The sequence below is a fragment of the Balaenoptera acutorostrata genome, chromosome 13, assembly GCF_949987535.1.
Source record: "Balaenoptera acutorostrata chromosome 13, mBalAcu1.1, whole genome shotgun sequence".
In the NCBI taxonomy this organism is placed as follows: domain Eukaryota; kingdom Metazoa; phylum Chordata; class Mammalia; order Artiodactyla; family Balaenopteridae; genus Balaenoptera; species Balaenoptera acutorostrata.
Window position 1 is genome coordinate 86,648,215 of NC_080076.1, and position 18,430 is coordinate 86,666,644.

The 18,430-nt window shown below is 50.9% G+C and overlaps 1 protein-coding gene and 1 non-coding gene across 3 annotated transcripts in view; both read right to left on the minus strand.

The window, feature by feature from the left end:
* PITPNM2 (phosphatidylinositol transfer protein membrane associated 2) overlaps positions 1–18,430 on the minus strand; it is a 146,503-nt gene that overhangs the window by 116,783 nt on the left and 11,290 nt on the right. The window lies entirely within an intron of this gene.
* Positions 9,581–9,653, minus strand: TRNAE-UUC (transfer RNA glutamic acid (anticodon UUC)). The gene has a single exon. It is a non-coding gene; the product is annotated as a tRNA-Glu (tRNA).

Sequence of the window (18,430 nt, forward strand, 5' to 3'; positions counted from 1 at the left end):
ACAGACAGCTGGCAGGAGGAAACCTGACAACTAGATGAGGCCGGAATCAGCTTAGTGATGCTTTGGAAAGAGCACAGGGCCCAGTCCAAGTCCCATCTCTGCCGTCTGTCAGCAGCCTGCCCCTGGAAAGCGGCTTAGCGGAGGGAGGCGCCCTAGGTGGACGGGTTTTGATGTCTGGCTCTGCCGTCTCTTGCCTCTGTGGCCTCAAGCCCGCTGCTTAACCCTTCTGGACTCCGTTCCCTTATCTGTAAGAGAGTGCTGACACGACTACCCAGTTCACGGGACCACCACAAAGGACCCATGAGCTCAGGAAAGCAAGTGCTTAGCACTGTGCCTGGCACACAGTAAGCACCCAGTGTTTGCTGCCGCTGTAATTACTGCTGCTACTGTCTGCTACCCTGTGACCCGATCCTCGGTTTCCCCACCTGGAAAATGGTGGTAGGCACCTCCCATGCACGGTCACGGTGTGGAACACACGAGACCCCTGGTGCACCACCGTTTCTGAGCAGTGGGAGCTCCGGGAAAGTTAGGATGGCCACGCTGCATCCCCACATCCCCGTGTCCTGCTCCAGAACCTCCCCAAAGGAGAGGCCAGGTCTCCCGGCTCAGCCTCCGCAGCCCTGAGTTCTCCGCCCCCCGCCCCCAAGCCCAGAGGAAGAGCCTGCAACCTGGACCCCACCCCTGGGTGGGGTGGCTGGGTTTCTTCTTTGTTGTCCGTTTCCAGCCACTCCCCCGCTCCGGATCCTTCTCTCTGCTTTCTCAACACACTCAGTTCTGAACCTGAGCTTCTCTCTCTGAAGGCAGCAGGGAAACCCTCAGAGACCTTCAAAGTGGAGAGACCTCAAGTGAGGAAGGAAGCCATTAGAAAGCTGTTAGGAGCGATTTTCCCCCAGCTGGCAAAAGGCAAAACAGAGCCTGCAGAACACACCCAGGCCTGGGAGGGCAGAGCAGGGAGAGGAGCTAAACAGTGCTGCCTTGAGCGTGTAAAAGTTCATGGGGGGAAAACACCCAACACACACACACGCACACACACACGCGCACACACATGCACACATACGCGTTCGCGCGCGCACGCGCACACACTCACACGCGCATAACAAAAAGGAGAAATTCTTAGCCTGCGGCAGTTGGTAGCATTATGTAAAATCCCAAGCCCACAAAAATATCATTTGGATGATAAAAAGTTAAATTTAGCTAAGTACAGAGTGACTAATACTACGAGGGAGGGGCGGCACCCCCAGTTGCCTGGAGCTGATACAGCTGGTTTTTAGAAACTTTTGACAAGTAACCAGGGCCTGGTGCGGCCCAGAATAACAGGTTATGTAATAAGAGGCGCAGCCATTAGCGATACAAAGCAGACGGCAAGCGCTGCAGCCTCTTGGAGGGAGGGGACCGCTGAGGTCTGGCTGGAGCTTCTCCCACAGAACGGCTTCTGGAAGCCTGGGCGTTCCGGAGGCATCCAAGAGTGGAGCCGGGCCTCGGCAGGTTAGCGTGAGTGGATCACCCGGCCTCTTCTGCAAAGAGCTCTTCCCAGGGTGTCTGTGCCGGATGGTTACTTGGGTGGCCTCCAGTGGGCCAGGGCCCCGTGGAGTCCCTGTCCTTCGAATCCAGTCCGGCCCGATGACCTGTTTTAACCAACAGAACGGCGAGGGGTAGAGAGGCAGGGAGTGACACTGTGCCGGCTTAGGACCCGAGCCTTAGGAAGGCCCGGCTAAGCACTGAAGACACAGACTCGGAGGGGAACCAGTGCCTCAGCTGATACAGCCAAGCGCCTGTACCCAGCCGCCAGCCACGGGAGCCGGGCCGTGGTGGAAATGCATCTTCCACCCCCAGTCAAGCCGTCCCAGCTGACACCAGCGGAGCAGAGATGAGCCATCCCCGCCAAGCCCTGTCCAAACTGCTGCGTCATGAACAAAAAAAATGGTGCTTTCAGCCACTAAGTTGGGGAGCACTTTGTTGCAGCAACAGAACACTGACGCAGTGGTCAAGCTCTCTACTGGGTTTTGGGGAAATTTCTATTCCTAATGTGAGACTTGTGAAGATTTTTCACACTCTCACATATGAGTCACTAAGAGAAGTCAGTGCTTGAATGAGTCTGAGGAAGAGACTAATTTTCCACTCCCCAAATCCCAATGGAATAAATGCTGAAGTCAAGCCTTGCGCTGAGTTTCAAAGAGCTGCTGGGAAGGCTGTGGGATTTCTCCAATGATCCAATAGAATAACCAGGCCGTCAGTGGATCAATTCAAGCTGTCACTTAATGACGTGACTTTCACTCGTCCTCTCCAGAGCAGGGGCTTGTACAGTGTGGACAGAGGTACCGACGGAGCTCCCTGTGTGTGGTGTCACAATTCCAGGTGTGAGGGTTGACAGCAAAGCTCTAGCTGGCCGACTCTTGGTAAGTCAGTTCCCCTCTCTGGGCCTCACTTTCCCATCTGTACAGTGAGAGGCTGATGTTTAAAAGGCCTCTCCAGGTGTGGAGAAAAGGGAACCCTCCTGCACTGCTGGTGGGAATGTAAATTGGTGCAGCCACTATGGAGAACAGTATGGAGGTTCCTTAAAAAACTAAAAATAGAACTACCTACCATAGGACCCAGCAATCCCACTCCTGGGCATATATCCACAGAAAACCATAATTCAAAAAGACACATGCACCCCAATGTTCATTGCAGCACTATTTACAATAGCCAAGACATGGACGCAACCTAAATGTCCACTGACAGAGGAATGGATAAAGAAGATGTGGTACATATATACAATGGAATATTGCTCAGCCATAAAAAAGAACGAAATCATGCCATTTGCAGCAACATGGATGGACCTCGCAATTATCATACTAAGTGAAGTAAGTCAAACAGAGAAAGACAAATCTCATATGATATCACTTGTGTAGAATCTAATTTTTTTTAAATGATATAAATGAACTTATTTAGAAAACAGAAACAGACTCACAGATTTCGAAAACAAACTTGTGGTTATCAAAGGGGAAACATGATGGAGAGGGATAAATTAGGAGCTTGGGATTAACATACACACACTACTAGATATAAAATAGATAACCAACAAGGACGTACTATATAGCACAGGGAACTCTACTCGATATTCTGTAATCACCTATATGGAAAAAGAATCTGAAAAAGAATGAATATATGTATATGTATAACTGAATCACTTTGCTGTACACCTGAAACTAACATAACATTGTAAATCAACTATACTCTAATAAAATTTCTTAAAAATTAAAAAAACAATAATAAAAGGCCTATCCATTCAGCTCCAACATTCTGCAATGCTATAGTTTTGGCAGAAGGGAAGGCAGCACTGAAACAGAATCCAAAACACTGAACAAAGTCCAAATGACTTGCATCTAGTTTACAAGGCAGACACACACACACTGGAATCCTTACCTCTGTCCCCTTGGAACCTCACTCTTATCTCTGTGTCCTTCATTTGAATTTGTTCCTTCCACAACATTCCCTGTGGAAATCCAGCGTGGTCCAATTTCCTCTTCCTAAATTACACTTTTGGCCCCTGGATTCTTAGTGGGACTGTGTGATTAGTTCTGTGCGTACAGGGATGTACACCCCGCTTTCTGGCCTGGCCCCTAAGACACCTCACATGATCCTCTATGCAGAAACTCCTAACTGAGGACAATCTACATGCAAATGAGTAAAAAACAACAATAACAACAAATCTTAGTTTTGGGCTTCCTAGTAGGCAAAGCAAAGAGGGAAATACGCTGGCCACAGAGCTCTGCTAACAGTGAAAAACATACTGTTCATGATGAGAATCATTCTTTGTTCTGGCCGAAAGCTCTGAGAGGAAGTCTCCCCAGGGTCTCTGGGTGAGGGAATCGGAGTCTGGCAGGAGTCAGCAAGAGGAGACCAAGCTTGCCCCGAAGTCTGTCCCCTCCACGGCAGAGGGCCAGCTTTTCAGGCCCTCCTGTGGCCTGAGTGGCGCTTGACTGCGGCGAGCATAATTCTTCATCCTCATTAATGTCAACACGGCAGCACCATGATAATGACGGAAAATATTTACATGCCCGTACCACGACGGGTTGTTTAGACCATCTGGCTACTGGATGCGGTAAAAGTATTGTCAAACACATGGCCTGTCCACGAATGCTGTGCCTCAGCACTGATGGAGGCCGGGCTCCGGGGTTCAGGCGGCATCCCAGGTCCCATTCGCATCATACACTGGACCACGGGGGACCCGAGAGGCCATCTCACGTCTTGGCCGGCCTGGACCCGCCATCGGCCTCAGGCCCCTGCAGGTCGGGAGCAGGGCCCTCAAAGTCCCACCCCTGCTCCGTCTGGGTGAGCATCGATGATAACCTCCTGACACTATCAAGGATCTCTCTAGGACTCAAGTGCTCCAAACAAGACTCACTCGGCAAGGCAGCCCCGATTCTGCAGCTACCGCGGGATTTCTCCAGGGATCTCGTGGGGCTGCTGGGAATTCTCAGAGGCAAACAGCACCGTTCGCCTGTGTCTGAAGCCGCTTCTGCCTGAGCTTTCTCTCGCTAGGGAGGCAGAGACAAGGATGAGGCACCACCGCTCCAGAAGGATGGAGGAGGGTGAGCTTAACCTCGCCTCATCGAGAGCTTCTTCTTCCTTCTGTCCGTGTGGGTCTGCTGAGTTCTGAGACCAGGCTGAATAACAGAGGTTTTTTCTGGGTTGACGTTACATTTTTTTTCCTTTTTCTTTCTTTCTTTCTTCTTTTAAACTTGGGGTGTTTGGGCGGGTGGTTTTATTATTATTTTCTCAATTTTAGTAAAAGCAAAAAAAATTCCATTCGGAGCTCGTTTCAAAATTAGCAATTTTCTTAATGGGAAGCATACGCGCGCCGCCCACACAAGGAGCTGTGTCAGCTCGGCAATCACAGCGCCCAGTGAATATGGTGAGTCGTGTCACCTTCCTGACAACCGTGAGTCAAATGGAAACTCATCACAGGTGGCTGGGAGGCCAGGGGCCTGGCTTGAAGCTCTGATGAGGGCTTTCAGAGAGGCACGTCTGTGGGGAAGGTCGGCGGTGTTTCCGTCCACTATGAACCCACAGCTTTAGAGTCTTTTCATAACAAACACCCTCGAAGATTTAAAATGCGCCAGCCAGAGCGTTTAGGGCCTGTGGGAGCACATGGACCAGGTTCAAGTGCCAGCTGGCCACCTTGCCTCCTGGAATCTGGATTTTGACTGTGAAATGAGGGTGAGTGACACAGCTCGAAGCAGCTTCCTGCCCTGATAGTCACGAGCTGGTTCTCTAGTCATCAGGTGGCTGGGATGCACTGGCCCAGGCCAGGGGTCTCTGTGGCCATGGACTCAATCGAGGGTCACGGTCTTTCCCGGGACTGGCTCTTCTCTCTCTGCAAGTAGGGTGAGGACCACAAACCCCACACAGGGAGAGAGGCCCGTGAAAAAATTCAGAGCCTGAGGCCGGACATAGCCCAAGGCTCAGGAGTTTGCAACCCTGGCCCAGGAGAGCAAGCACATGTGCACATCCACGTGCTCTAAAAGCACTGACACCAGCAGCACAGGCTGCCTGACAGTACATAGTTTGGGATGACAGTTTGCACTGGTAACACACCTAGCACCCCAGTGAGGCCGGGTGGCCATGCAGAGGCCCAGGCGACATCTCTGGGCGGCATTTCAGATCCCTCAAGCCCCAGGAGAGACATCTGCTAGGAGCCACCAAGTAGTTTCAAACAAATACCTGCTCCGCTCACCGGCTTCTAGACAGGGGTGGGCAAATGCCCTTTTTGCAAAGTGAACCGCTGGGGACACAGGAATATCGTGATGAAGACCACACCCAGGTCACTGCTTGCTTCACTCATACCAGGCTCCAAAAACATCCAGCAGCAAGCCAGGGACAGGCTTCTTGTTTAAACACAGAGATATAAGACAGCTAAGGGTGGGCCCAGCGCCTCGGGACGTGGAGTAGCTTAGCCCCGGGCCTCCTGAGTCGGAGCCAGGATCTTTTCCAGACCGTGGATCCCCTGCAGGCCCAGCCCGAGCTCCTACCGTCTCCAGCCTTCAACGCCTCCTGCCCTGGCCCAGCCCGAGCTCCTACATCTCCAGCCTTCAGCGCCTCCTGCCCTGGCCCAGCCCGAGCTCCTACATCTCCAGCCTTCAGCGCCTCCTGCCCTGGCCCAGCCCGAGCTCCTACATCTCCAGCCTTCAGCGCCTCCTGCCCTGGCCCAGCCCGAGCTCCTACATCTCCAGCCTTCAGCGCCTCCTGCCCTGGCCCAGCCCGAGCTCCTACATCTCCAGCCTTCAGCGCCTCCTGCCCTGGCCCAGCCCGAGCTCCTACATCTCCAGCCTTCAGCGCCTCCTGCCCTGGCCCAGCCCGAGCTCCTACATCTCCAGCCTTCAGCGCCTCCTGCCCTGGCCCAGCCCGAGCTCCTACATCTCCAGCCTTCAGCGCCTCCTGCCCTGGCCCAGCCCGAGCTCCTACATCTCCAGCCTTCAGCGCCTCCTGCCCTGGCCCAGCCCGAGCTCCTACATCTCCAGCCTTCAGCGCCTCCTGCCCTGGCCCAGCCCGAGCTCCTACATCTCCAGCCTTCAGCGCCTCCTGCCCTGGCCCAGCCCGAGCTCCTACATCTCCAGCCTTCAGCGCCTCCTGCCCTGGCCCAGCCCGAGCTCCTACATCTCCAGCCTTCAGCGCCTCCTGCCCTGGCCCAGCCCGAGCTCCTACATCTCCAGCCTTCAGCGCCTCCTGCCCTGGCCCAGCCCGAGCTCCTACATCTCCAGCCTTCAGCGCCTCCTGCCCTGGCCCAGCCCGAGCTCCTACATCTCCAGCCTTCAGCGCCTCCTGCCCTGGCCCAGCCCGAGCTCCTACATCTCCAGCCTTCAGCGCCTCCTGCCCTGGCCCAGCCCGAGCTCCTACATCTCCAGCCTTCAGCGCCTCCTGCCCTGGCCCAGCCCGAGCTCCTACATCTCCAGCCTTCAGCGCCTCCTGCCCTGGCCCAGCCCGAGCTCCTACATCTCCAGCCTTCAGCGCCTCCTGCCCTGGCCCAGCCCGAGCTCCTACATCTCCAGCCTTCAGCGCCTCCTGCCCTGGCTCCCGCGCCCCAGCGGGCTGCTCAGCACCGTGCACCGCCAGGCCCCCGCCAGTTCACGGCAAAACGAGAACCACATGGTAAATGGAGCAAGTTGTTCTACAAGCTCTGTTTATTCTTAGATTAGACCTTTCCTATTTCTTAGTGTCCTTTGGTTCATGAGAGGATGGCTATGGGGAATTGTAGCTTTTCTCTGTGTGTGGTTAGTTATTTATAACAAGTTTTACCATTTTAATTCCTCTTAAGTGTACTTCGTCGGACTTCAGTGTACGCACAGTGCTGTGCAACCGGCACCACCACCCGTTTCCAGAACTTCCTCATCACCCCAAACACTCAACGCTAACTCCCCATCCCTCTTTTCCCCCAACCCCCGGTAATGTCTGTGAATGGTACCTCTTTATGTTTTTATTTTATTTTTATTTTTGGCCGCGTGGCGTGTGGGATCTCAGTTCCCTGACCAGGGATCGAACGCGCGCCCCCTGCATTGGAAGCGCAGAGTCTTAACCACTGGCCCACCAGGGAAGTCCCAGAATGGTACCTCTTTAAAAATAATGTCCTTCTCCGAGGCAAAGAATATACAGAGCAATTTTCACTGCAAAGTAAAGGAGCTGTTACAGTGGAGGACTGAATGTCAATATTATGACATAGTATGAGTGTGTTTCATGTTTGGTAATTGCAATCATTGTTGCTTTTGTTGTGGTCATCCATGTACAATGCTTGGTGTCAGTCTATTTATCTCTTGTAAAAATAAAATACAGTGTGTGTGTGTGTGTGTGTGTGTGTGTGTGTGTGTGTGAAAAAATAAATAAATAAAAAATAATAATAAAGTAAAAAAAAAATAAAAAAAAATAATGTCCTTACTTGGCAAAATTATTTTGTAATCTTATAAGTCCTGGTGTCATTTTAAAGCTCCTGGTGCTTCTCAGATACTCGGTGATAAGCTGACAGAGGAGGGGGCAGGCAGCTGCTGTCCCCCATCCCCACCAGGAAGGAACCTTCCAGGCCACAACCAGTCTGGAGGAATCAGGGGCGGCCCCCTCGGTCGTGTTCGAGTGGGCACCTAATGGGAGACGGCTGGCCAGGAACTCTGCTAGAGCTGCCCTTTGCGGTAGAAAGGCTCTCACCCGGTTTTCTCCAGATTTTCATCTTACTTAAAAGCTCTTCCTTGCCTGGGGTTTTAAGGTTAAAAACCACTGCCTCGTGCTCCCACGCTCTAAGTGGGAGTGTCGATTGGTCCTACCTTCATGGAGAGCAATTGAGCAGTAGATACCGACAATAAAAGGAAAACACTCCTTGACCTGGCAATTCTGCTTTGGGGAAATTTATTCCGCAGATTTGAAAGCCTATTTGCATGAAAACCTACATACCAGGAGACTCACTGAGGTACTGTTTGCTCCCAGTCTTCCACGATTAGAATGCAAAACTCCATGGAAAGGAAGCTGGCTTAAGAAATGATGGTGCATAATAAGGACCTACTGTATATAGCACAGGGAACTCTACTCAGTACTCTGTAATGGGCTATATGGGAAAAGAATCTAAAAAAAGAGTGGATAGACATATATGTATAACTGATTCACTTCGCTATACACCTGAAACTAACACAACATTGTAAATCAACTCTACTCCAATAAAAATTTTAAAAAGAAAAAAAAAAAAAGATGGTGCATCCATCAGCCAAACACTAAGCCCATCGTTAAAAAGCCTGGGCAGCCCAAATGAACTAACAAAGGACCACCTCCAGATTTACGAATTGATAAGTCAAAACAGCAGGTGAATAGGGAAGCAGCCATTTGTGGGGTTCTTTCTTATGTAACATATATTCATGTATGCAGAGAATCTCTCTGAAGAGTATACACACTGGGAGACTGCAGACAGGGAACAAAGAAGTCTTACATTTAACTCTCAGCCACTTGCCATTTGGTACCAAGTATAATGTATTACTTATCCAAACAATGTTTTTCATACCAAATATGGTCTTTACTAACTCTTTTGGTTTTTGACTACTTTATTGTAACCTATGAACTTGTAAGTTCCATAAAGCAAGAAATGTATCTTATTTATCTTTTTCCTTCTCCCAGTTTTATTGAGCTACAGTTGACAGCACTGTGTATGCGTTTAAGGTGTACAGCATAATGATTTGATCTAATTTATCTTTAAAACCTTGTCAATGTCCCGTATAACGTCACATACAACTTTTTGGGTGTTTTAGTAATTTTTTGAAGCCATGAAAGAATTGAGTGAGTGAATGATTAAGTGAATGATGAGTGAAGAAAGGCATTGGAAAAATAAGTAATGTTCTTTAAATACTAGAAAACTGTGAGTCTTGAGTTGCCAGGGAAAGAAAAGGTTGAGGGGATGCAGGAACTGATTGATCGTGGAGATCTAGGTAGAAAAATCAGACGCAGTAATATTGAAGGAAGGTACACACCACTCACAGGGCAGTGATGTTCATGTTAAAAGTTTAACTGAACAAGTGTTTTTTGGTTTTTGGGTCTTTTTGGCCACGCCTCGCAGCTTGTGGGATCTTAGTTCCCTGACCAGGAATTGAACCTGGGTCCTCGGCAGTGAAAGCGCAGAGTCCTAACCACTGGACCACCAGGGAATTTCCCTGAAAAAGAGCTTTTAAATTTTAATAAGTATTTTAGATTTTTTTTAAAAAGCCAACATTTAATGTTTCTTTTGAAACAGCAGAATGCAAAAATAATAAAAATAATAATGGGTGGCCCAAACGATTTCAAAATACATTTTTTGAAACCACATTACATCTACCTTTTAATTCCATGAGCCACCTATTCCTAAAGAATCAGAAAGTAGATCGAAAAACCACCACTCTCCAGTGAGTTGGTTACAAGGTTTGAGCACACATACCCAGCTTGGGAGCGCTTGCCTGTGATCCTCCGCGAGCCAGCCCGCAAGCTGGCAGCAACCCTGACCACTGAGAAATGGGCTGACTAGCAGAGCAAGGCCGCCAGGCTTCAAGGAAAAAGCTTCCGCAAAGCCCGAGGACTTCAGTCCTCGGAAAGTTATACCGGCCCCCTTGGCCACCCATACAAACAACGGTGGCTAAAATCAGGCAAAAAATGAACAGAAGCAAAACCACACTGAGGAGAGGACAGGAAAAGAAATAGGGAGGAGGGAAGGCTACCTTAAAAGGAATTAAGGGAGCCCGGGGTTCAGCCAGAGGGATGTCTGGCAGACGCACCCCCGTCCAGCCCTTCCAAGGCCTCCCAGGACGGCCCGGTTTGTTCGTGACACCAGAACTTCATCTGCATCTGGGTAGCCCCAGCCAGCCAGATGACTCAGCCATCCCTAAAAGACTGAATTATACCAAGGGCTCGCTGTTTATTCAGAGAGAGGCAAGACATGCCTTTGAGAAGGAGCAGGATCATTACCAGGGAAATGTGAAGGACGCCTCAGTCCCCACCAAGCTGGCTCGGGAGGTGCCCTCGTGCTGGTTTCTAACAGGAGTTCATGGTTTCCTTCCAACAAGTGGACTCTTCTCACCAGCATCTCCTTCCCACTCAACACGGTGGCCTTGGGGAGACCAGAGCTGGGACCTGTGACAAACCCCGGGGAGGACTCCAACAGCCCCGTCCCCGAGAATGACGAAGGTCCGACCCTCCTCAAGTGGCTTCCATCGTCCAGGATTGGTGCTGAGCTGAAATAATGGGGTACCAGCCCTTGTAACAACAGCTCAGTGGTGTGCAAACATGTTCAAGACTTCTCGGAGATTCTGCAGAAGGACCCTGCGAGGATGAGGTTGTGATCCCTCCCTCACAGATGAGGACATTCTGGTCCCGAGAGGCTAAGCAACTCATCCTAAACCCCGCAGCCAGCAAGCGGCACAGCCAGGCTCGGGACTGGGTCTCCTGACTCCCGGTCACACCTCCGTGACCGAAACGCTAAACGGGAGGCTAAGCTCTAAGGTGATCCGGGATACTGAGCCATGCACCATTATTCCTGCATTTCCCGGGAATCTGGGCTCCAGGAGGCAAAGGAGATCCTGGCAGTTGCCTGAGGCTGCCAGGGTGTTACTGTCATTTCTAACCAGAAAATAAGGTCACTGGCTTGTGGACACCCGAGCAAACAGGTGCCAGAGGTGTCCCTTCTGGTAACGTTGACCAACCAGTTCCCACCTGGGAAAGTGATGGCAGTTTCATTTTTATTTTTTGACTTGGCCATCATACCATCTTATTACTTGTAATTATTTTTCAGTGTATCTACTTTGAACACCTAAGCTGTATCCATCTCAAAACATCAATTGTGCAACTTTGTTTCTAAGAGTTCTGTTCTGCTTCTTTCCTGGCCCCTGGCACTGACTTCACTCCAGAGTGATGATTATTAGTGGGAGAGGGTTTGCTTGGCAACTGACGTTAAGGGAAGGCCTCTTAGAGCAACATCTTCTAAATGCTGTTTGGCCCCAAAATCTCTTTTTGACACAATCTCCAATAGCATTCTGTGCTCCTCAAACACACTTTGGGTAATGCTGTAGAGTGTTGTAGATGTTATCATGCTGAAATCTCTGTCTACCCCTCAGTTGCTATGTTTTTAAGAGTAATGGATGTTGAACTTTATCAAATGCTTTTCTGACATCTATTGAAAGCATCTAAGTTCTTTTCTTCTTCTTTTTTTTTCTTTTGGTAGGTCTCCTAGTCTTTAATCATCTGCTTATGACTTTGAGGCTGGTCCACAACCCAATGTAACGAGCCCTTTGCTGGGTGCCAGAATGGGGGAGCACGGAGGGAGACACCCAGCAAATAGCTCTTGCCTACAGAGGAAAGGGAGGGGAAAAGAACACGAAGAACACACACACACACAGACACACACACACACACACACACACACACCATCTGAATGGTAGGCTAGTATTTGTGAATTCATGTATCACACACAAGGCACAGTGAGGACCCCAGGAACCACACATGAGTCAGGGTAATCACGGAGGGCTTCCTGCAGGAGGTGGCGGGGGGATTTAGAGACAGGCTGGAAATGAGGGCATCTGGATTTGAGTCTTGCCCCACATGGAGTCCAAGGGCATGATTTCCTCGCCTATAATTTTCTCAGCAATAAAACAGTAATAATCACAGACCAAGAGACCTTCGGAGGCACCCAGTTTAGCCTCCTTCATTTGCAAACTCTAGAGGCCGGGGTTCAAAGAGGAGAGCTGATTTGTCCAAGATCACCGAGCCATCCCTACCGTCTTTCTAGGTTCCAAGGGGAGGGGGAGAGAAACAAAGAAAGCTTTGAGATCTTGGGCAGAAAGGAAGCAGAGAACACCCAGTGTGTCGTGACTCTTTCCCTGTAATAAACGTTATTGTTGCCACCTTGAAAGTTGGCTGAGTCAGGAGGTGGCCAGAGGACTAGACTCAGGGTGCAGAGGCCAGCGGTCAGAGGAGCCTGGCCGGGAAGAGGGGAAGATTCTGGAGCCACCCCACCCCCCACCCCCGCAGCAGCCCCAGGTCTTCTGCATCAACATACCTGCACAGACATACAAGGATGGCTTTCACAGTTATTCATTCACTCACCTATTCATTCAACAAGTGTAGGGACTATACTGAAGAGTGTCCCCCCCAATTCATGTCCTTCTTAGAACCTGAAAATGTGACCTTATGTGGAAATAGGATCTTCGCAGATATAATTAATGTGAGGTCAAACTGGATTGGCGGGGGGAGGGGGGGCGCTGGATCCAGTATGACTGGCGTTCTTATAAAAAGAGAGGAGACACAGAGACACACGCACAGAGGGAAGACAACCATGTGAAGACAGAGGCAGAGATGGGAGGGATGCAGCTATAAGCCAAGGAACACTGAGGATGGCCGGCCACCACCAGAAGCTGGGAGCGAGGGATGGGACAGATTCTCCCCCCACGCCCACAGGAGGAACCAATCCTAAATTTGGACTTGGGGTCTCCTGGACTGAGAACGAATAATTCCTATCGTTTTAAGCCACCCAGTTTGTGGTGCTTGGTTACACAGCCCTGGGTTAGGAGCCCCAGGGCTTTCCCCACGGAACAGGGGGCCCTGGGAGGCAGAGGGAGTGTTTGGCCTGGAACCCCTCAAATCACATCATCCTCCCCCGCCCCAATCAACAGGCCTCGTCCTCCCAGCCGCCATGCCGCCCATAGCCTGTGACCGAGCATCGCCGTACCTCCCCGGGCCAGACACAGGAACCCAAGCTTCATTAAGCTGCGAGGCACCAGGTACCACGCTAGGCACTTCCACACACATTGTCCTTTAAACATCAGGATCAGCCAAAAGGCAGGTGAGGACACAGCAGCTCCGAGAGAGAGCAGGTCTGCGGCAGAATCACACTCCAAATCTGCCTGGCTGTCTGCATGGGGGGGCGTGGGTGATTGATTCTCTGGCACACTTCCCAGCTCCCCCGGGGCTGCAGCACCTGCCCCCGGCAGGCCCATCTCCCACTCGCTCTGCAGCTGTGGGGACCCCAGGCAGTTGGCATCTGGTCTTTGAAAAGGTATTTATCTTTCCACTCCCTGAGAGCGAGAGAGAGCCATAAAAGGCCAAGCCCGACGTCAGGTGCACAAGCGTTCCATAGAGACAGATGTCGTTCACACACAGCGATCGGGCCCGGCCAGTGGCTGCCAGGGTGCCTCCCCCGGGGGGCACGAGAGCCTGGGGTGCAGACTCGCCGCTGAGCTGGGGGGCCTTGGCCAGGCCACAGGTGCGGGCGTCTCATAGGCAAAAGCAAGGTGTGGTCCAGCCCAAGGCCCACCTGAGGTTCTAGCACAAGCCTGAGAGTTTTGTTTGGGTACCATTTTAATCTTTTTTTTTTTTCTTTCTTTTGGCCGCACAGCTCGGGCATGTGGGATCTTAGTTCCCCAACGAGGGATCGAACGCGTGCCCCCCTGCAGTGGAAGCACAGAGTCTTAACCACTGGACTGCCAGGGAGGTCTCCCATTTTAATCATTTTTAAGTGTACAATTCAGTGGCATCGATGATATTCCCAGTGTTGTGCAACCACTATTGCTATTTCCAGAACATTTTCATCACCCCAAACAGAAGCTCTGTCCCCACTAACTTCCCACTCCCCCCCCCCCCCCAGTCCCTGGTGAGCACCATTCTCCGTCCTGTCTCTGAATTTGCCTCTTCTAGGCACCTCACACAAGTGGAATCATACAATATTGTCCTTTCGTGTCTGGCTTATTTCACTCAGCATTCTGTTTTTGAGGTTCATCCGTGCGGTAGCCTGTGTCAGTGCTTCATTCCTTTTCGTGGCCATGTAATGTTCCATCGTATGGATATACCCCATTTTGTTTATCCATTCATCAGCTGATAGGTTGGGTTGTTTTCACCTTCTGGCTATTGTGAATAATACTGCTGTGAACATAGGTGTATAAATACCTGTTTGAGTCCCTGCTTTCAATGTTTTGGAGTATAATAACCCAGGAGTAGCACTGCTAGTAATATTGTATTGTAGGGATAGACCACATTCTGTTTATCCATTCATCAGTTGGTAACTCTGTGGGTTTTTTTTTTCTTTTTGGCCGCACCACGTATGCTTGCAGGATCTTAGTTCCCTGACCAGGGATGGAGCCCGGACCTTCAGCAGTGAAAGCACGGAGTCCTAACCACTGGACTGCCAGGGAATTTCCAGTAACTGCACTTAACCGTTTGCAGACCCACCAAACTGTTCCACAGCGGCTGCACCATTTCACATTCCCGCCAGCAGGGCGCAAGGATTCCCATTTCTCCACATCCTCGTCAACACTTGTTATTTTCTGCTTTGGGATTATAGCCAAGCCGGAGATTTTAGAAGAAGGGAGGAGGCTAGTGCCGCAGGAGCCCCAGACACAGCCCGCTGGTGTCCGTGTGCTTTCGGCCCACCGTTCTGTGCAGAGCTGCAGGAGCACAGGCTGGGGAGTCAAGAGAATTCCGTTCCAGTTCCAGCTCCGGTGCTTATGGCTGTGCAGCGCTGGTCAAATACTTTAACCACTCTGAGCCTCAGGTCTGTCCTCTGTGGGAACAGAGCTAACAAGCCCAGTGCACTTCCCGCAGGAGGCGGGGCTGTGAATCTGTGACAGCAACAGAAGAAAGAGTATTTTCAGAAACTCTACAGGGGGGACACATAGGTGGTAGAAAGGGGGGTGGTTTCAACCTCCCTTGATAGATCTTTTATGATAATGTATGGGGAGAGAATACTTTCCGCTTCAACCTCTTCTTTCTCAGCCTTTGAATGGAGAAGCCAAAATACAGGAAAAAGTAGAAAGACAAAGAAGGAGTAGAAAAAATTCTAGATGACCTATTGAGGGCAGCCTTGGCATCAGAATAATTACTGGACACACACACACACACACATACACATACACACACAGCACTTGAACCTCACTGTGGATTCAAAGTTTGCCTAAATCAATTATGTCACCAGATCCAGAGAAGCAGGTATATGGCAGGAATTAGCATCCCAAATTTTCAGGGGAGGAAATGAAGACCCGGGGAAATGAGGCAACCCTGCCCAAGGTCACACAGCACAGCTGAAGTGGAGCCTCCGGACTCCAGTGCAGTTCAGCCAAAGCACAAGATGGCTGTGGACACCGGGCTCCACGCAGGGTGTGGGCCCAGGGCTAGTTCTTCTACAGCAGCAGCAACATCTGTCTATCTGTCTGTCTGTCTCTCTCTCTCTCACACACACACACACACACACACACACACACACACACACACACACACACAGTGACTGAGGTCTCCACCGAGCAGCCCAGGCCACGTTTCAGAAAAGAAAGAGGACCCTCTTTCCTCGCTGGCAGGAAAAGCACGGAGCCTCATGGGCCCCCAGCCGGCATCTCCATAGTGACAGAATCACAGAAGATGTGGGGCTAAAAATAAAGCCTCCACCTTCTGAAACCCCCATCTGCTCAGCTGCAGCTGCAGGAGGGCTCGGTGATGCTCAGTGGCCAACACCTAAACAGCAAGGAAGGCCCCTCCGCCCTGAGAACAGGGGACAGCACACTTGGGACACCAGGAACGACAGACCATCTGTGCTCCCACGACAGAGTTTTCCACGGTCATCACCCACGGGTTCCCAGACAAACCGGCTCCGTGTGAGTCACGCCAGCAAGCAAAAGGCACCCTGACCTCCGGGCACAAACGTTCCCACACACGCACAAGCACCCCGTCCATGGCAGGCCTCCGGAGGTACCTCTTAAGCCTTCAAAGTAAGAAGTGTTCCTTTTCCAAAGGCACCAAGGGTTTTTAAGTTTCCTCACTTAAAAAAAAGAAGATTTGGGCTTCCCTGGTGGCGCAGTGGTTGAGAGTCTGCCTGCCAATGCAGGGGACACGGGTTTGAGCCCTGGTCTGGGAAGATCCCACATGCCGCGGAGCGGCTAGGCCCGTGAGCCACGACTGCTGAGCCTGCGCGTCTGGAGCCTGTGCTCCGCAACAAGAGAGGCCGCGACAGTGAGAGGCCCGCGCACCACGATGAAGAGTGGCCCCCGCTTGCTGGAACTGGAGAAGGCCCTCGCACAGAAACGAAGACCCAACACAGCCAAAAATAAATAAATAAATAAATTAGAATTTAAACTTTCTTTAAAAAAAAAAAAAAAAAAGAAGATTTACAAAACGCTTAGCTCCCCAGGTAGGCTCTCAAAAACCTACTTAACTCCAAAATGGGTGCAGTGTGTGGTAAATGGTCTAAAGTAGCCGTTTAGCGGAGAGCTTCAGAGCCAGACTGCCTGGATTTGAATCTACCAGCCATGTGACCTTGGGGAAGCCAGCTTTCCCCTCTGGGCCTCAGTTTTCTCATCTGTACAATGGAGTTAACTGCAGAGGGCCATTGAGGACCTAGCGTAGAGTAAGTGCCCCAAGAGCTCAATCATTCAGTGGCCCGGTGGGTCATGTTCTTGTTGGCGGGCCAGCCTGAGAACCCAATAGTGAACGGACATCCCAACTGAAAGCAGCCTTTCAAGGTGCCAGCTGTGCATCAGCTGGAAACTCTCTGTATTAGCCAGCACTTTGCACACACTGAATGCCCCCCGCCCCACTCTCCATCTACATGACCTTCCACAAATCAACCCTCAGCCTCAGCTTATCTTCCGAATAAACTATAACACGGATCACAACGTATGATTCCTAGTATGATTATTAACTATGTTACAGCTAATTTTAAACGGCCTTAAAATTCTCAAATAGCACACAAGTGCAACTCCTCGTTAGTCACGTAGCCCTAAGTTAATAATTAAGCAGCCTTAATTGGTGGCTATGGAAATGCACGGCACAGCCTCCTAGGCACCACTGCACATGGAATTGGCCCGGCCCGGTAATGGATTTCCTAAATCAGCTCACAGAGCTAATTCACATCGAAAGTTAATTAGCCTAATGAAGGCAAGTGTGACTTAGTGAATTCCAGCCTGACTTTCTGCTCTGACTCAGCCACCCCAGGAGGCTGCCAACGTCATCCTCCTGGCTTCGATTTCCTGGAGCTCCAAGGAAGGGGCCCAGGAGACAGTGCTGCAGGGAACCATGTGTTCCCGGCTCCCCTACTACTATCAGCTGGGAGTCAGCAAGTGCTCAGAAGGCCACTAAGAGGCAGGACACACCTTCTTGTGGGGCTGGCTCTGGAACCTCTGCAAGGGAGGGAACTTTCCAGCAAGTGGCAGTCACAAGTGAGCCCCAGGAGGGTGGAGGGCCAGGCACCACCAACCCTCACAGCCTATGACTGATGAAGATCAGGGCTGTCCCTGTCCAGGAAGACAGCAGCTCACGTGTGCAGGGCAACTGACAGCCCACAAAACCACCCTCTCATCCAGACTCTCACTGCATCCTCCCCTGCGCGGGACCATCACTGCCCCTGTTGGATGGATACAGAAACCGAGGCACAGAAAGGCGCGATCATCAAAGGCCATTCACCTTGGAAATGGTGCAGCTCTTGCCTCCCAGACCCCTCGGCCCTCCTAGTTCAGTTGTCTTTCACTGTTCCCCATCCAGGGGCAAGCCAAAGTCAACATCTCACTGGCCCAGAAATGGCCCAAGTGTCCATCAACAGATGAACAGATAAACAAAAGGTGGTCTGTCTATACAGTGGAATATTACTCAGCCCTGAAAAGAAAGGAAATTCTAACACAGGCTCCAGCATGGATGAACCTGAAGGACATTCTGCTCAGTGAAATAAACCAGACGTGAAAGGACACACACTGTATGATTCTACTTATACGAGGTACCCAGAGGAGTCAAATTCACAGAGACAGAAAGTAGAATGGTGGGTGCCAGGGGCTGGAGGGAAGAGGAAATGGGAAGTTGTTGTTTAATGGGGACAAAACTTCAGTTTGGGAAGACGAAGAAGTTCTGGACATGGATGGCAGTGATGGTTGCACAACGATGTGAATGTACTTAATGTCACTGAACTGTATGCTGAAAAATGGTTAAG